The 19,058-nt window shown below is 41.6% G+C and overlaps 1 protein-coding gene across 4 annotated transcripts in view; it reads left to right on the forward strand.

The window, feature by feature from the left end:
- Positions 1-468: 468 nt before the first annotated feature.
- Positions 469-19,058, forward strand: part of dnajc5ga (DnaJ (Hsp40) homolog, subfamily C, member 5 gamma a) — a 43,308-nt gene continuing 24,718 nt past the window's right edge. For all 4 annotated transcript variants that reach the window (XM_056294293.1, XM_056294290.1, XM_056294291.1 and 1 more), the window contains exon 1: positions 469-851. The gene's annotated coding sequence lies outside the window, so the exon portion shown is untranslated. The remainder of the gene's footprint in view (positions 852-19,058) is intronic.

The following is a 19,058-nucleotide window of genomic DNA, read 5'->3' on the forward strand; positions in this document are numbered from 1 at the left end:
TACAGTAATGTACTGTGAAAAGCAGTGGGGCAGTCAATGAAGTAAAATTTCGGGGACCTAATCACAACAAATAAAATTGTTGCTAAGTTGAGCTTGAATAAACAAAAATACCAGAAATAATAGCAGACATTATGGGCTCTTGCCTCCTACTCATCGTTGCATTTTAAATAATACTAATACTACTACTAATACTACTATTAATAATAATAGACAAGGAGAGGAAAATAATCAGGAAAATCAAATTAGACTGTAGGAGGGGTCCGAGTGACAGGCTAAAATAGAGCTCATAGAGTGTCCAAAAGCCTAAGAAATACAAATCTCATAATTATGCAACAGAAATAACCAATTCCTTCCGAAAGTCCTTAGCGTTTTTCTCCGCAGCTCACGTTTCGCCTCTGGTACCGTGCAATGTCTAAGCACTGACGCCAGATGGCAGTGCTGTCTAAACATCGCATTTGAGAGCGCGATTTCCTCTAAGGGAGGCTTTTTCGTTATTGTGACACAATAAATACACCGAAACGGCTTTCGGCGCCTCGACCGCGGTTTTAAAACAACCGTCACGAGAATGGCCTAATTTAAGGACGTTCCGACGCCGCGACTCGCTTCCTGAAGTGAGACGGCTAAACCAATGAGACCGGCTTCCTCCGCGGACAGATAACGGTACAGGAACAGACACGGCGGCGGCGGCGGCGGCGGCGCAAAAAAAAAGAAAAAAGAAAAGAAAACCGGTCGCAAGGAGTGGCGAGCGAGCTGCTCTGAGCCTTTAACCTGACGTTTTAGAAAGCCCCGGTGGATGTCTCTATGATCCAGCTAACACCACAGCCAACCACAAGCTGTTCAGTTTGCTCAAGGTGAGATTTTTTTTTTATCTCTTAAAACGAAAAGCGCCTTTGTGACGCCGACGACAGACTCGGTGGCTAGCGTTAGGTTTGCTAGTTAGCTAGCCAGCTGTACCAACCACTAACTGACGGGGTTTTTTGCTGCTGCTGCTGCCGCTGCTATTTACAGTCCTTCAAGTGAGACTACGCTAACGTCCCACTTAAACCGACGGATTAGTTTTGCCGTAGCTGCTATCATTCAGTCGGTACGCGTTTTGTAGTTAATGTCAAGTTGTCCAGGTTTGCTGTGGGTGTTGAGCCGGCTAGCTGTGCTCGTTCAGGATGAAGGCTAACGTCCCTTGGCAGCGTCTTGAATGACTGAAGCCGTTGTACAGTGACATGGTTTGCTGGCTGCTGGTACCCTTCACTGCGCGGTTCCGTATCGTACCACGAAATGACGACGAGACTGGTCATATCATTCGCTATGACCAGTCTCATACAAATCATTCACCAGTACTGAAATTTAAGATTTACAAAATGAAACGAAAGGAGAATGGAAAGTCATTCTCCGTGTGCAGTGAGATTAACGACGGATTACGGGCTCCACAAGGACACACGGCGTTGTGGTGACGAGAGACGACCAAACACTGATTCTTCCTTTTATTACTACTTAAGTACTGCACCGGGATCAGTGGTGGGGGCTTGATCAGGGTATCGGAAAATAGTCTGCTGCGCTGCTTGTGTTTTCCCAATGATTGTAGAGAAAAAAACAACTCGCATGAAGATTTAAACTCGCCGCACCACCCATCTTTACAGTCTGAAACTTGCATATTTCAAGCCATATACTGTATCAGTAATTTCCACGCGCGTGCGCGTGCGTGCGTGCGTGTGTGTGCGTGTGTTTGTTTGTTAGCGAGAGAGAGGCGGGGGCATTCAGTTTGGTCAGTTGACCAGGCTAAGCTCCTTAGTTTGTGTTTTGCTCTGCACATAGACTGAACGAGGCTATGGTACCCAAACCCAATTCATGATGCAGATAAACTGGCTTAACTAACCAAGACACCAATCTTACTGGCTCCATTCCACTGTGTCTTTTGCTTTTGTGATATGAATACATTTGGTTGGCTGAGGCTTGAGGACAAAAGTTCAACGTACCACAGTTTCTATTTTAAACACAGCAGTCCAATACAAGTTCAAGTAGATACCCTAGTTAATAAGACACTTTGATTGATTTTTGCCTCTTGGCTGACTGAACCGAAATCTGTGACAGGTCTATCTCTAGCTAGTCAAAGCATGGGCCTTTGCTTAAGCAATCCCAAAATGTTGTGATGCAGCTTCTCTTTTTTTTTTGAACTGGAAGGTTTCAGAGAAAGTATGATGCAGCTTTTACAAACATATTGCATGTTCTCCCCATGTCTGCGTGGGTTTCCTGCAGGTGCTCTGGTTCCTCCCACCATCACAAGACATGCGTGTTAGGGTTAATACTCCTGCCTCTGACCAAGGCAATAGGAAAAAGAACTTGTGTTCGGCCCTGGGCGCTGCAGCTACCCACTGCTGCTATACAGCAGGATGGGTTAAATGCAGAAGACAAATTTCATTCTTACCAAACAAATGTGCAATGACAAAAATAAAGTGGCTTAAAAAACATCATGACACCTGAAATGACACTAGCTTACAGAAAGGCTTCTGAATGTGATGCAGTATAATGCACATGGTGCATTGGTTGATTGCAAGCTATATGTTGCTGAGGTGTTAATATTTCCTCTGTACTGTGATTCTGTAGCCTCATGGAATCTTGACATTCCACTTTATCACATCAAATTACTGTTAGCACTTCATGGTGACCAGTGAAATTGGGCATATGGCCTTTCCTCTTCCCCCTATAATGTTCTGATACAGATACAGGCACCACTAGTCTCTTTCACTCGGTCTGTTTGCCAACAATCTCTGAATCAAGAAAAACAGGTATACATAGAAAATTATGCATACTATGATAAATGTTAAAGTTGAAATCACTGCCTGCCTTTCAGAAGAATGGAACTGGTTTTGTCCGCGGTGGCGTAGCGGTCTAAGCATCGGCTTGGTGTCGATGCAGTTGCCCACTGGGGACTGGGGTTCACGCCCCGGTCTCGTCAGATCCGACTATGGCCGGACTCGATGAAGCAGCAATCATTGGCAACGCCGTCTTCGGGAGGGGGGCGGAGTCGGCTTGTGTTCGTCATGTGAATGCGTCTCTGTGTGTGTCGGAAAAACAGTGGTTCGGCTTGGATTCACCTTGTCACGAAAGTGGGGAGGTGTCTCCTTCGAGACTGCCGGCCGGAGAGATGCAGTTGGCGAACGCAATACGAGGGTGGGTGTTTGAATTAAAATAGGGATCAATTGGCCACTAAATTGGGAGAAAAAAAGGGAAATATCAGAAATAAATTTAAAGAAAAAGAAGAATGGAACTGGATAAAGACTAGCCACCCAAAATAGCAGCAAGCAGGAACAGACGATGGTAGACAAATACAAAAGACTCCTCTGTTTCTCTAGCTCTGTTTCTAGTCAAATTTGAACAGTGGTGCTATGGTATGCTTCATCTTACTGATATAAAAAATAAGTCAGACCTGCATACAGGACAGCTGGGTCTGTTTAGTTTGCACTGCAGTGACTTTAGTTGTCTAATTTGCACAATGGACCATGCTTAATGGTGCAACGTTGCAATTAATCATGCTATATTTGCTCTTTTCCAAGTGGGAGCGAGTGTTGTCTGCCCAGATGAGATTTCCAGGGCTAACCTGGTGATCTTCGACATGTGGTCGATACTCGGGGTTCATCTCGTTATCCTCTCCCTTAACCTTTGAAATCCCTGTCAGTTCAAATTGGAATGTTGGTTGAGAAAGGACATGGCTGTGTTTGGATGTAGGTGAGCATTTCTTTACTCCCCCTGCTAATCTTTTAAGTATCTATGGCTTCAGCCACTTGCATCGCATGATTTATTTTTTTTGATTTGGTAATACAAGTTTCAGTGTTTGTCTTCATGCGTTGTCAGTGTGCATAGGGCTTTCCCATCTACAGTAGTTTAGGTGATGGGTTCACATTATGTAGAGGATTGGAGATTCTGTTAAGATAACAAATTTAACTAGAACTCATTCAGAAGCCCAGAGCATGAGGATGCCTTTGCAGTCCAGTGTTTCCCCTACATTTTTTTTCAGGCCCAGTGGTATGAGCCAAAATCCACCTCAATAGGCACTGCACACTGGATGGCATATTGCTGCTGTCTGTTTCCATCAGATATAGGGCAGCAAAACTTTTTTTTTTCTGTTTTGATTATCCAAACCACTTTATCCTGCTCTCAGGGTCATGGGGATGCTGGAGCCTATCCCAGCAGTCACTGGGCGGCAGGCGGGGAGACATCCTGGATAGGCTGCCAGGCCATTTTGATTGTGTTTCACAAAAATAGACATATCTCATCCAACCCCACAAAATTTGTCAGAAATATTAATTGGCCCAGTGGTAGGTTATATTAGACCGGTGGTGCACCGGGCCTATACGGTAACACTTCTGTCATTTCAATTAAACAAGAGAAGGATACATAATATGTGAATATGTGATGCTGTATTTCCAATAGTCAAGAAAAGTAATCAGCAGGCAGATAAATCTTTTAAATCTTGTAGAAAAGTCAGGTAAGTTGTTGTTTGATGCATCGCCTTGCAAAAGACTTGACTTGCATTTGGGGTCTGCAGCAAATAATGTATCAATGGCTGTGAATGATACCTAGATTATATAAGAAAACCTGCTGTGTATCCGTCGCCCATCCATGCGAATTTGTTTGCCTTGCTTGCTTTGATTTGTTACCACTGTTTACTACTGCTTCGCTAAACAGTCGAGGTCAGGATTCAAATAGAGTTCCACATAGCAGCTTTAACTCACCAGCTGCTCCAGTGGAGCACAGCAGGACAGATCTTGGGTCTACCAGGTAATTCAAAGGTATAAATGCGTGTGAGCAGCGAGGCAGTGCTAAGAGCATTATTGTTCAACCAGGTTCCCATGGATAAATAAAGATTAAACAAAACTCCTTGCTGCTGACCACTTCAGATACAGACTCATTTACAAAGCTGTCTGTTGGAACAAGTTGAAGAGGTTCGAAATAGCCGGTCAGTAAGAGGCGGCTCACTGTGCCTTTGCATAAAAAAAGAGCATTTTGGCCTCACCTACTGCCCTACATTCTCAGTTTATACATCATTGATTCACAACTGATTATAAAGGAGTTGAGGCTAAAAAGAGCAGTAACTAAAACACTTGTCTGAAATTTTTCTTCAGGTTTTCTTGTCTTTCCACTCTGCTGAGTTTGATTTTGCGTCTCACACTGTTACTCTAATTCATTAACTTGCTCACGTACTCACCCCCCTCTTTCTCTGTCTTTGTCACTTCTCTCTCTTGCTCTCTTTCTCTCTCTCTCTCTCTCACTCACACACACACACATACACACACACACACACGATATGGTATCTTACAACTTGACTATTGTTGTGCACTTTAAAGCATTCATTCTCTCAGGAGCATCTAAATGTTTTTTTTTTCCCTTCAGCTCTCCTAATTACCCCAAGTCTCTCACTGACATGACTGTACTGCCATGGGAAAGGCTCCCAGAGGGAAAACACACACACACAAGCTTTTTTTGCAATTGAGTTATTACTGAATTGCGAGGAGGCACAAAGATGCTGTGTGAAGACTGCTTAAGTAATTGACCTCCATGATTGAGGACACAAGGGATAGGGAGACTACTGTGGTTATAGGATTAAATCACAAACGGAACTCACCATCTTAATTTTGTTGTCTTAAATGTATTTCAGATAGATAATTGCTTGTTATTCCCTTGTGTGACATGGACCAACCTCAGACCATGTCTCTTGAGAATTAAGATGTGCTGTACTACGCTACAACACTCCAAAGAGTGTTAATTCTATCTAGCAGATAAATTGTTGGCTGATCTACAAAGAGAATAATTTTGGACCTCGTTTTGGACAAAAATTTAAAAGTGTAGGACACACCTCCATGCTCATAAAGTCTTATTATATGTGCACATAATTGTTGCACATGTAATACTTTAAGCATTTATGATGTTTTTTCTGAAATCTGCTCATTATTGCTAAAGAATTTAAAGCCACCGTACGTCCCTAGTCCTTGATTAATTGGGTCCATTTGGAAAAAACACTTGTGAAATAATAAAATATAGTCATAGCCTAGGCCTCTTTTAGAATGACTTGCATAGCATATTGTCAGTCTATTTGATAAATTGTCAACGTTTCAATAACATAAAATTAAGTTTCTCTCACTCTGCACAAATTTTTACACAATTTATTATTAGTGGTTCGCCTTAATCCAGAGATCAAAATTAAATTAATCTTCAAAAGTGGCTATATCGCCTATTCAAAACTGGAGAGATGATATTTTTGCAAAACATTGATGATTTCCATCCAAGGCCCAGTATCTGAGTAAATTTAATTCAAAGAGGGAAATTTACCAATTGATAGATTTAGGTTTATTTACTCGCCCGGCCTTTTCCATATCTTTAGAATCCAGGCATGCAGGTTGAATTGTTATTTGCCAATTATCTAAAAACACCCAGTCTTCCTCTCTAAGTGCATAGAGTTAGTGGTTACTGTAATAATCAGATAATGTAGAGATATCTAGTCTTTCCCATGACTTGCGTATGAGATGAGAGATGGAGAGGCAAACAGGCTCTGCCCTGACAGCCAAATTGGTGTCCTCCATTGCAGTTTATTGCTATAGATACAGCATGATATATCCTCCTTCCTGTTTTACCAAATACCAGCAGCTTCCTGTAGTCCTTTCGCATGTGTGTTTATCTTGCTTAGAACGGAAATGTTAGTTGTTTGTTAGACAAGCATGTCTTAAAATTAAACCTATTTTGAGCTGTCTATAGCTGTTTTCACCCATGTAAGCCCCTTTCAATATAAATGTTACAAAACAAGGCTATTCTGTTTTCGGAGGTATTGTGTGAATTAGAGCCAGAGTCAATTGGTTTTAGCAGTTAGACAAGTGAAAACCTTGTGGGAGTTCTGCCTCAATATGATTGAGAATAGAGATGTACCAATTCCGATAAGTGAACTTGGCGTATCGACTAATGCATACCAGTGCATTAAAAAAAAAAGTACATATATATATATATATATATTACGATATATATTTGTTGAGCAGTTTTATCAACACCGTTGATGGTTTCCAAAAGAAAACACTATATATATATATATATATATATATATATGTGTGTATATATACGTGTGTGTGTGTGTGTGTGTGTGTGTGTGTGTGTGTGTGTGTGTGTGTACAGTGCATCCGGAAAGTATTCACACCCCTTCACTTTCCCCACATTTTGTTATGTTACAGCCTTATTCCAAAATGGATTAAATTCCTTTTTTTCCTCATCAATCTACACACAATACCCCATAATGACAAAGTGAACAAGGTTTTGTAGAAATTTTTGCAAATTTATTAAAAATAAAAAACTGAAATATTGCATGTACATAAGTATTCACACCCTTTGCTATGTCACTCAAAATTGAGCTCAGGTTCATTCTGTTTCCACTGATCATCCTTGAGATGTTTCTACATCTTGATTGGAGTCCACCTGTAGTAAATTCAATTGATCGGACAGGATTTGGAAAGGCACACACCTGTCTATATAAGGTCCCACTGTTGACAGTGCATGTCAGAGCAGAAACCAAGCCATGAGGTCAAAGGAATTGTCTGTGGACCTCCGAGACAGGATTGTATCGAGGTACAGATCTGGGGAAGGGTACAAAAAAATTCTACAGCTTTGAAGGTCCCGAAGAGCACAGTGGTCTCGCATCATTCGTAAATGGAAGAAGTTTGGATCCACCAGGACTCTCGCTAGAGCTGGCCGCCCAGCCAAACTGAGCAATCGGGGGAGAAGGGCTTTGGTCAGGGAGGTGACCAAGAACCCAATGGTCACTCTGACAGAGCTCCAGCATTCCTCTGTGGAGATGGGAGAACCTTTCAGAAGGACAACCATCTCTGCAGCACTCCACCAATCAGGCCTTTTTGGTAGAGTGGCGAGACGGAAGCCTCTGCTCAGTAAAAGGCACATGACAGCCCGCTTGGAGTTTGCCAGAAAGCACCTAAAGGACTCTCAGACCATGAGAAACAAGATTCTCTGGTCTGATGAAACCAAGATTGAACTCTTTGGCCTGAATGTCAAACGTCACGTCTGGAGGAAACCAGGCACCTCTCATCATCTTGCTAATACCATCCCTACACTGAAGCATGGTGGTGGCAGCATCATGCTGTGGGGATGTTTTTCAGTGGCAGGAACTGGGAGACTAGTCTGGATCGAGGGAAAGATGACTGGAGCAAAGTACAGAGAGATCCTTGATGTAAACCTGCTCCAGAGTGCTCAGGACCTCAGACTGGGGCGAAGGTTTACCTTTCAACACGACAACGACCATAAGCACACAGCCAAGACAACGAAGGAGTGGCTTCGGGACAAGTCTGTGAATGTCTTTGAGTGGCCCAGCCAGAGCCCAGACTTGAACCCCATTGAACACCTCTGGAAAGACCTGAAAATAGCTGTGCAGCGACGAAGAATGGGAGAAATACCCCAAATATAGGTGTGCCAAGCTTGTAGCTTCGTACCCAAGAAGACTTGAGGCTGTAATTGCTGCCTCAACCAAGTACTGAGTAAAGGGTGTGAATACTTATGTACATGCAATATTTCAGTTTTTTATTTTTAATAAATTTGCAACAATTTCTACAAAACCTTTTTTGCTTTGTCATTATGGGGTATTGTATGTACTAGATTGATGAGAAAAAAATGAATTTAATCCATTTTGGAATAAGGCTGTAACATAACAAAATGTGGGGAAAGTGAAGGGGTGTGAATACTTTTCGGATGCACTGTATATATACACTCACTGGCCACTTTATTAGGTACACCTTGCTAGTACCGGGTTGGACCCCCTTTTGCCTTCAGAACTGCCTTAATCCTTCATGGCATAGATTCAACAAGGTACTGGAAACATTCCTCAGAGAGTTTGGTCCATATTGACATGATAGCATCACGCAGTTGCTGCAAATTTGTCAGCTGCACATCCATGATGCGAATCTCCCGGTCCACCACATCCCAAAGGTGCTCTATTGGATTGAGATCTGGTGACTGTGGAGGCCATTTGAGTACAGTGAACTCATTGTCATGTTCAAGAAACCAGTCTGAGATGATTCGAGCTTTATGACATGGCGTGTTATCCTGCTGGAAGTAGCCATCAGAAGATGGGAACACTGTGGTCATAAAGGGATGGACATGGTCAGCAACAATACTCAGGTAGGCTGTGGCGTTGACACGATGCTCAATTGGTACTAAGGGGCCCAAAGTGTGCCAAGAAAATATCCCCCACACCATTACACCACCACCACCAGCCTGAACCGTTGATACAAGGCAGGATGGATCCATGCTTTCATGTTGTTGACGCCAAATTCTGACCCTACCATCCGAATGTCGCAGCAGAAATCGAGACTCATCAGACCAGGCAACGTTTTTCCAATCTTCTATTGTCCAATTTTGGTGAGCCTGTGCGAATTGTAGCCTCAGTTTCCTGTTCTTAGCTGACAGGAGTGGCACCCGGTGTGGTCTTCTGCTGCTGTAGCCCATCTGCCTCAAGGTTCGACGTGTTGTGCGTTCAGAGATGCTCTTCTGCATACCTCGGTTGTAATGAGTGGTGATTTGAGTTACTGTTGCCTTTCTATCAGCTCGAACCAGTCTGGCCATTCTCCTCTGACCTCTGGCATCAACAAGGCATTTTCGCCCACAGAACTGCCGCTCACTGGATATTTTCTCTTTTTCGGACCATTCTCTGTAAACCCTAGAGATGGTTGTGCATGAAAATCCCAGTAGATCAGCAGTTTCTGAAATACTCAGACCAGCCCGTCTGGCACCAACAACCATGCCATGTTCAAAGTCACTTAAATCACCTTTCTTCCCCATTCTGATGCTCGGTTTGAACTGCAGCAGATCGTCTTGACCATGTCTACATGCCTAAATGCATTGAGTTGCTGCCATGTGATTGGCTGATTAGAAATTTGCGTTAACGAGCAGTTGGACAGGTGTGCCTAATAAAGTGGCCGGTGAGTATATATATATATATATATATATATATATATATATATATATAGTTATTATTAATAATAATATAATAGTTAATAATTATTTATTATACATACAGCGAATGAATGCTATGGAACCTTCTTTTATTATCTAGTTTGACAGTCAGTCATAACTGAAAAAGAACACAAATAATTCTAGGAGTAAATAATTCCTAAAAAACAAACTGCAGCTACAATTTCATAAAATAAGACATTTAAATTTTAAATAATACAGTAACAGTATAAAACAGTAGTGCAAAAGGAACTTAAAAACTAAATAAATCTAGGAATGAATAACAATTCCTTACATGTCGCCGTTTTACTGGTGGGATTTTCCAGATATTGCCCAATTGCTAACATTTTGCTAGCACTGGCTAACGTTACACTAAATTACTGGAAATCAGTTCTTCGCTGCTGTCAAACAGTAGTTGCCAGTGGCAAGACAACGCAACTTGCTGTGTAGGCTACTGTTTTAGAGCGGCGAAGAAGAATTGACTTCTGGGCAAACGGCGTTTTATTGGGGTGAAATGAATTAAAAGTTTCTTTTTTTTTTCTTTTTTTTTTTTGGGCACTTTCGACCCAGCGTATTTCCTGTCACCCAACGAATACGCCAAGGACAAATGTAAGTTTGCTGTGATACGCTTCAAATTACACAAATCGCTTGCCATTTATGGATATTGGCTACTTGTGTTGTAACAAAAAATCTGTTTAGTTGCATACAGGTGTATGGGATGCTGCTGGGAAGTAGCAGGGTCCTGTTTCAGGGCTAATAAATTACTTGATATCGGATCAGTGCATAGACTTGTGTTCTGGCCGATACCAGTTCCAGCATTTTAGGCAGTATCAGAGGCATTGTTGATACTGGTATCAGTATTGGAACAACTCTAATTGAGAATAAAGCTATTACATTACATTACATTAGATTATTTGATTAAGCACCCTGGCATTTAACACATTATAGTACATAGAATCTTTCTCAACAAAGAAGGACTGGTGCCAAAATATGTGATCTTGTAAGAGTCCAGGCCAAGGAAATAAACTTGCCTTATTGTCTGGATTGATGAGGAACCCTAGATAATTACCATCTGATATTTCCATCTGATATATAACATAGAGAAGGCTCTATTCGAATGTTTGCTGGAGCAATTACTCACCACTAAAAAGTAAATGTTCACCACAACGTAACAAAAGCTTATAAGCTGCTGATAAGTGGCCTGATTTTAAACTGATGGCCAGTCTGGGGGAGCAGTCAACACACTTTTTAGCAAGTTGCACCCTTGCAGAAAAAGTTAAGCTGGCAATGGGATTTTTATTTCCACAGCCAATGATAGTCTCTGTAGTTTTGTATTTTATGCCTGCGATCTGTAGGTCCATGTTTGTTCTTCAAACTTTTTTTTTCTCAGTTGCTGGGTGTTACCAGCTGTGGCAAAATGTTCTTAAAATGAAATTTTGCCGGTTTTATGTGGATGTCGAATCACAATATATTGTTTCAGTATCGAATGCACAATAGTTACATCACAAGGTGTGCGATGTGAAGTAAGGCAAATTAACTCAAACACCTCATGATACAACTTTTTGCTGTGTGATACAAAAGGAAAACTCACACAATTCTCATTCTATGACTAATCTACAAGAGAAGTCTGTCTGCTTTAAAACACAATTTACTCTGATTTCGCTCTGTTTGGACAAATGACACATTGACGTGTTCGTCTGCTTCTCGGCTAGTTATGTGCGGATCGCATGTGCCGTGGTTAATCCATGGATCGGCCGGCCTGAGTCATGAAAATTAACATTCTGAGTAATAGTGGATGTGTCGTAGGTGGGTGAAATAATACATTATTGAGGAAAATGTTAATCATATTCTCTAAAATGTGAACTTTTTTTTCTTTTTGCATTTTTTTCCTCCCCTTGGCCATTTACCCCACTCTTCCAAGCCGTCCTGGTCGCTGCCCCACCCCCTCTGCCGAGCCGGGGAGGGCTGCAGACCTGCAGACTGCCACATGCCTCCTCCGATACATTTGGAGTCGCCAGCTGCTTCTTTTCACCTGACAGTGAGGAGTTTCGCCAGGGGGACGTAGCGCGCGGGAGGATCGCACTATTCCTCCCGAGTTCCCTCTCCCTCCTGAACAGGCGTCCCGACCGACCAGAGGAGGCGCTAGTGCAGCGACCAGGACACACACCCACATCCGGCTTCCCACCCGCACACACGGCCAATTGTATTTGTAGGGATGCCCGACCAAGTCGGAGGTAACACGGGGATTCGACCACGCGATGTAATAGACCGCTGCGCTACCCGGACACCCCCATTTGAACATATGTTAAGCTTAATTTTTCGTCAGGCATGAATTAGCCGACAAGACTCTCATTGCACCAGTTGTGGTGTCCATTTGTCTTAAGCAGCAATGGAGGCAAAAAAGATCTGAGAGAAAATTAAAAAAGGAGAGTTAAAAACGAAAAAAGGAAGGGTAGAAAAGTTTCCCATGGGAGCGATTTAGTGAAATACTTAACCATGACATGTCAAAAGCTGGGTATGTCATATGCAACAGCTGCAAAGCGCTGTATGTATATGATAGCCACAAAACTGGTACCTCAAACATGGTGTTATATGTTACCATATCATCACGCTTACACATATCCCACTGAGAAATAATGGTAATGTGTGATCAGGTGCAAGTTTCTAAATTGGAGAAAATAAATTGTTCGGGTGGGTGGTGGGTGGATGATTTATTGTGTACATGTGCATTCGGATGACGTCAGAGCCAATCTACGCATGAGTGTTCTCGGCTGTCGCTCTGCGTCGTCTGTCTGACTCCACCTCCTCCTCTTACTGTATGAATAGCAAAAAAGGCACTGCTCACGTTTCACAATTTCCCAACAACTCCTCTATAAAATCACCCCAATCATTCTAGAATGATTAATTCTTTCTTAATAGAGCTATTCAAGTCATCTGGGGAAAATTCCTGTATTTTTTCATATCGCAATATATATCACAGAAAAAAGAATATTGCAATGTGAGTTTTTTCCAGTATCATGCAGCCCTGATGTCCAATCAGTGTTGAGCGCAAATATAGTCAATTGATGCAATAAATTCCTCAGCACATGCTATATTGACCGAGAAATCCAAGCTTTCCGGAGTCTTGCTAATGTTGCGTGCGAACTTCTGACACCCAAACCCCAAATCCTTCCAAAGCCTGCCCAGCTTGTGGAGGCAGGCGTTTCTTGCAGCTCTGTGTACAAAGAACGGTGTCTTAAAATCTTCACTCTTCAATCAGAAAACCGAAAAACGACATAAATTGAATTGGATTAGTTTTAGTCACAACAAACATGCCTTCTCATTGTATCGTACCTGGATGCAACAACTACAGAAAGAGAGAGGAGGAAGTAAGTGTAAGCTACCACCGATTACCAACAGATGTGGAACAGTGAAAAGAATTGCTCCGAGCGATTAAAAACAAACAAAAAACAAAACCAATTATGATGAGAACGCACCAACATCAGTACTGGGAAATCTTCGGGTATGCTCTTTGCATTTTGCAGCAGATGACTACAACAGGGACATACAGTCAGAGCGGATGGGAGGAACAGTCAAGAAATTGCTGAAGACATCTGCTGTGCCCACTCTTTTTGGAAGCGATATTGGCCATGGCAATGGAGAACCCCCCCCCCCTGGAGAATCGAGGTCGAATAGAGGTAAGCTGTTTTTTTAGCTAATGTTCCATTGAATGCATAGCATGCAAAATTCCATATTGTGTCTGCTCTATTTACTACTGAGATGGTTTACAGGCACAACTGTTTATCATAGTTATTTTTACTCTATCACCGTAGATTGAAGAACAAACTGCCTCTACTTCTACCACATGTGGTACTCATCTGCAGAGGAAACGCGTAAATGAGATCTAATCACTGACTTTTCTATTCATTCATTGATTTACTATGAATTAATTTACAGACTGTGTGAGACAAACTGTGTGTGTGTATGCATAACAGCGAAAATGCTATCATACCAATGGGATAGACCACATCTAACCTGTACATTTGTTAGCCATGCTAGCGGTCCAAACAATCCATCCATGCCCAAGCTTTCTATGTAACTGGTGAAGATCTCATGCTGATTTTGAAAACATGCATCAAACTGTTTTTCTTTGAAAACACTTTGTCAGGGGACTACTAAGGCTTTTCCATAGAGTCCAGTTGGACTTTTTAGCATTTCTGCAAACAGTACATTTATCTATAAGCACCTTAAATGTTCCATTTTGTTATACAGGAAATTAAGCACTGGTGGTTATCAATACTACACCGTGTCGTGGATGTTCACAGCTGAACTGATGGAGTAGTAGAGTAGCATTGCCTGCATGAACCACTGAGCGAGGAGGCCATGAAGAAGAAGAATTGACTTGCATGCTCTGGTCCAAGACAAGCATCTTCTGAAAGACTTCAAAAACATGGGCCTCTTCAAACTTATAGGTAAGCATTTCACTTTGCATCAGTCACCTTTTGAAAGCAACATTGTTGTAGAAATCTCATTTCTGAAAACAATGTATTATTTTTTTTACATTACACAGGTCCATTGGAAGTGTTCCACTCTGTAATGTTGAAGTAAAACACTGATGAAGAAGAAGAAGAAGACAACCCTTCTGCTTGGGCACGAGGGAAAGAGGGCAACTTACTGTTTTGGAGCACAATGAAAATATTGTAAAGAGGAAGCTTGTCACTAACAGCTATGGTAGAAAACATATTTTGTTGGTATTTTTCTTTAAAGTTGCAATTACTATGACACTTGATGTCAGTGTAGACATCAGTGTGGACAATTTACATTGTCAACTACGTTCCAAGTTGTTTTTCTTTTTTAATTTTTTTTTAAAATGAACTAAAAACTTCACCCTCACCATTTTAAAGTTGATGAAAATATCACATTGAGCACAAGTTCATCCAAGTCTTCATCTGTTATGTTCCCCTAAATATCTTTTTTTGTCATTTCAGGTGAGGTGCAAAGATGTTTACTGTCGGAGGACAAAGCAATGGGTTGTGAAAGATGGTTTATGAACCTCACACGCAAAGCTTCAGTGTGCCGGGTTCCTACCATGCCTACAAAGTGCGGACGTCATCACTCCTGCTCTCTCAGCCTGCTCTCCCCCAAAAATGCGACGTAATAAGAAATCTAGCAAAATGGCTGAGGAAAAATAAAAATACTGGGCATTTCAACTATTGGCCCTTTGGACTTATTTCACCCCTATCAGCAGCTTCATAACCCCTTAATTTATAATTTACATTTTCAACTGTGCAGTACTGACTTAACAGTAGAATAATTCAACTTTATAACTGCAATATTTCAACTGTGCAATACTCTGGCATATGTTTTTACTGTATTAGAACTGCATACTGTACATTCTGCAATATTTTTACATATTTCTTGTTTTTCTATATATTGTTTATACTGTACAATGCACATATTTTACATAGTTCTTATTTTTCTGTTTTTCTTACAATTTCCCTTATGCTTAGATATATTTTGTTTTCTAGAATGTGAGCAACTGTACAATGACCGAATTCCCCCACTGGATCAGTAATGTATTTATGATTCTTATTATGTTGACAGTTTCTCTTAGCCATGCAAAACATTAAATAGTCGCTGAGTTTGAAATTGGCGTTCTTCAAAATGTCTTTTCAGGCAGTCATGCCAGGCTGCAGACAGATCTAGTTACCTTTGAAATAACACACAACAAGGCCATGGAGAGACCACTGGCATTTACTGAAACTTTGTCTTACAAAAATATAACCATTTTGTACTATTTATTGGTATTTCATCCTTCTTTTTTTTTTTTGGTCTTAATAATTTTTTACTAAATGCCTAAATTTTAAAAATTTACAAACAGGTTCTGTTTAATTGTCCTGTTTCCATAACAGTGTGAAATAGGTTTTTAAAGCTCTTATTCCTTCTCACTTAGAAAACACATCCCAAAGGCAACAGCTGTCCCATTCTGCCACAAATGATTTAATTTTAACCTTAAATCACCCTCTCCCAAAAAAAACAAAAACAAAACTAATTTGCCCTGTGTTGGAAGAAAATACAATGCATCTTGCCTCTAAAGTAAAGTGTCAATGACCTCTGCATAAGCCAGCTGGTATGATTTTGCATGCAACTGACACGTACCTGATGTGTACCTGCAGCCAACTTTGGTAGTCATTATTGTGAAAATAAACAACTCAAGTTTGTGTGTGTGTGTGTGTATGTATGTGTGTATATATATATATATATATATATATATAAATACATTTTGTTAAAAGAAACACTCAATGGTAGGAAAATGCTCAACAAATAAGGACAAAATAATCCAGATTGGATTTATATATATATATATATATATATATATATATATATATATATATATATATATCTGATGATCGCTTAAGGCATGAAACAGGCTGGTACTGTCTCATAAAGAATTTACTTGAATCACTGGATTATATATATACATACACACACACACACACGCGCGCGCGCACACACACACACACATATATACACTCACCGGCCACTTTATTAGGTACACCTTGCTAGTACCGGGTTGGACCCCCTTTTGCCTTCAGAACTGCCTTAATCCTTCGTGGCATAGATTCAACAAGGTACTGGAAACATTCCTCAGAGAGTTTGGTCCATATTGACATGATAGCATCACGCAGTTGCTGCAGATTTGTCGGCTGCACATCCATGATGCGAATCTCCCAGTCCACCACATCCCAAAGGTGCTCTATTGGATTGAGATCTGGTGACTGTGGAGGCCATTTGAGTACAGTGAACTCATTGTCATGTTCAAGAAACCAGTCTGAGATGATTCGAGCTTTATGACATGGCGCGTTATCCTGCTGGAAGTAGCCATCAGAAGATGGGAACACTGTGGTCATAAAGGGATGGACATGGTCAGCAACAATACTCAGGTAGGCTGTGGCGTTGACACGATGCTCAATTGGTACTAAGGGGCCCAAAGTGTGCCAAGAAAATATCCCCCACACCATTACACCACCACCACCAGCCTGAACCGTTGATACAAGGCAGGATGGATCCATGCTTTCATGTTGTTGACGCCAAATTCTGACCCTACCATCCGAATGTTGCAGCAGTAATCGAGACTCATCAGACCAGGCAACGTTTTTCCAATCTTCTATTGTCCAATTTTGGTGAGCCTGTGTGAATTGTAGCCTCAGTTTCCTGTTCTTAGCTGACAGGAGTGGCACCCGGTGTGGTCTTCTGCTGCTGTAGCCCATCTGCCTCAAGGTTCGACGTGTTGTGTGTTCAGAGATGCTCTTCTGCATACCTCGGTTGTAATGAGTGGTTATTTGAGTTACTGTTGCCTTTCTATCAGCTCGAACCAGTCTGGCCATTCTCCTCTGACCTCTGGCATCAACAAGGCATTTTAGCCCACAGAACTGCCGCTCACTGGATATTTTCTCTTTTTCGGACCATTCTCTGTAAACCCTAGAGATGGTTGTGCGTGAAAATCCCAGTAGATCAGCAGTTTCTGAAATACTCAGACCAGCCCGTCTGGCACCAACAACCAAGCCATGTTCAAAGTCACTTAAATCACCTTTCTTCCCCGTTCTGATGCTCGGTTTGAACTGCAGCAGATCGTCTTGACCATGTCTACATGCCTGCATGCATTGAGTTGCTGCCAGGTGATTGGCTGATTAGAAATTTGCGTTAACGAGCAGTTGGACGGGCGTGCCTAATAAAGTGGCCGGTGAGTGTATATATATAGTGTTTTTTTCCGAAACTGTCAATGGTATTGTTATAAGTGCTCAACTAATGAGGAGCAGAATATCAATACAGATGAAGGAAAGAAGTTTTAATACATAGCAGTACAGGCCTGTTTGGTGCGTCGCGCACTCATCAGCTGCTAATGAGTGCGCAAAATTTAACGAGACATGATAAATATGCTATGGAATGTATCTAGGTAATAAGAGGTTGCCATGCAATCAGTACAAATATGTCGAGAAAACTGCTCGTCTAACTTTGCCATATATCACCACACTAGCCCTACAGCTATTTTTTGGCCAAAACATAACGTACTTACTCAATGGTCATCTGCCTTCATGGCCCTGCTGGTCTTGGTTGTCTTTTTCAGTTTATCTTCGGGATTGTGAAGAAAGTATCCAACACACCTCCGTCCATGTTAGGAGTCAGACTTTCATGCATAACAACACCTACACAGGCTGTCTCGGGGTTGGCATGGGTGACAGCATGCAACAAAACTGCTCATGCTCAAATTCATTGCAGCAGAATGATTAAGTTTCTGTTGGCATTAATTTCAGCAAAGGCACCACCGGTCGCCGTTTGCTCTCGGCAGCTCAGAATCTGGATGGTCCCCACTGGCCATATCCTCTTGCTTGCAGCAGCAGCCTTGGCCTCTCTCCGCAGCATTTCTTTAGTCATACACTCTGGCTCAAACAAATACAGTTTAATATCTGAGTCAGCTAAAACACTAAAAAGTATCCTTGTCCATAAGATCTCTGCACTCACATTTCGGGACGCCATTTTCACAGTTGGAAAACATAGCTAGTTTGCAATGCGAAGAGAACAGGGAAATTTGTTTTTGAGTGACATCTAGAGCATGCCCCCAGAGGCGGAGACTAGAAATCTAAGCTGAACTTGCGCTTAGTTCTTCCTTGTCACCAACTACATCACTACTACTACTACCACTACTACTACTACTACTACTACTTAGGGCTTCTCCCGTTAGGGGTCGCCACTGACGGGTCAATTACAACACTGGTGCCAGAAGAACAGATTTTGCACCTACGTCCCAGAGACTCAAGAGAACATTGGCAACAACTGCAAACGTTTTTCACACGATATCCCAAATTCAGATAGAGATAAGGTTGAAAATCACCAAAGTGATCCTTTAACATATAATGGCTATACATGACTGCATTGGGAGGACTCATCAGTCAGTCATAGCAACAGGGCTTACCTCAAATATGGGTAGTTTGGCTGTAAACCTGAAATGTAAATGTATCACTGTCAATAGCAGTAATCCAGTATGAACAGGAAATGGCTCTGAAACAAATAGCCAATGAGTTTGGGAG

Source organism: Lampris incognitus, chromosome 15 (assembly GCF_029633865.1).
Source record: "Lampris incognitus isolate fLamInc1 chromosome 15, fLamInc1.hap2, whole genome shotgun sequence".
Classification (NCBI taxonomy): Eukaryota; Metazoa; Chordata; class Actinopteri; order Lampriformes; family Lampridae; genus Lampris; species Lampris incognitus.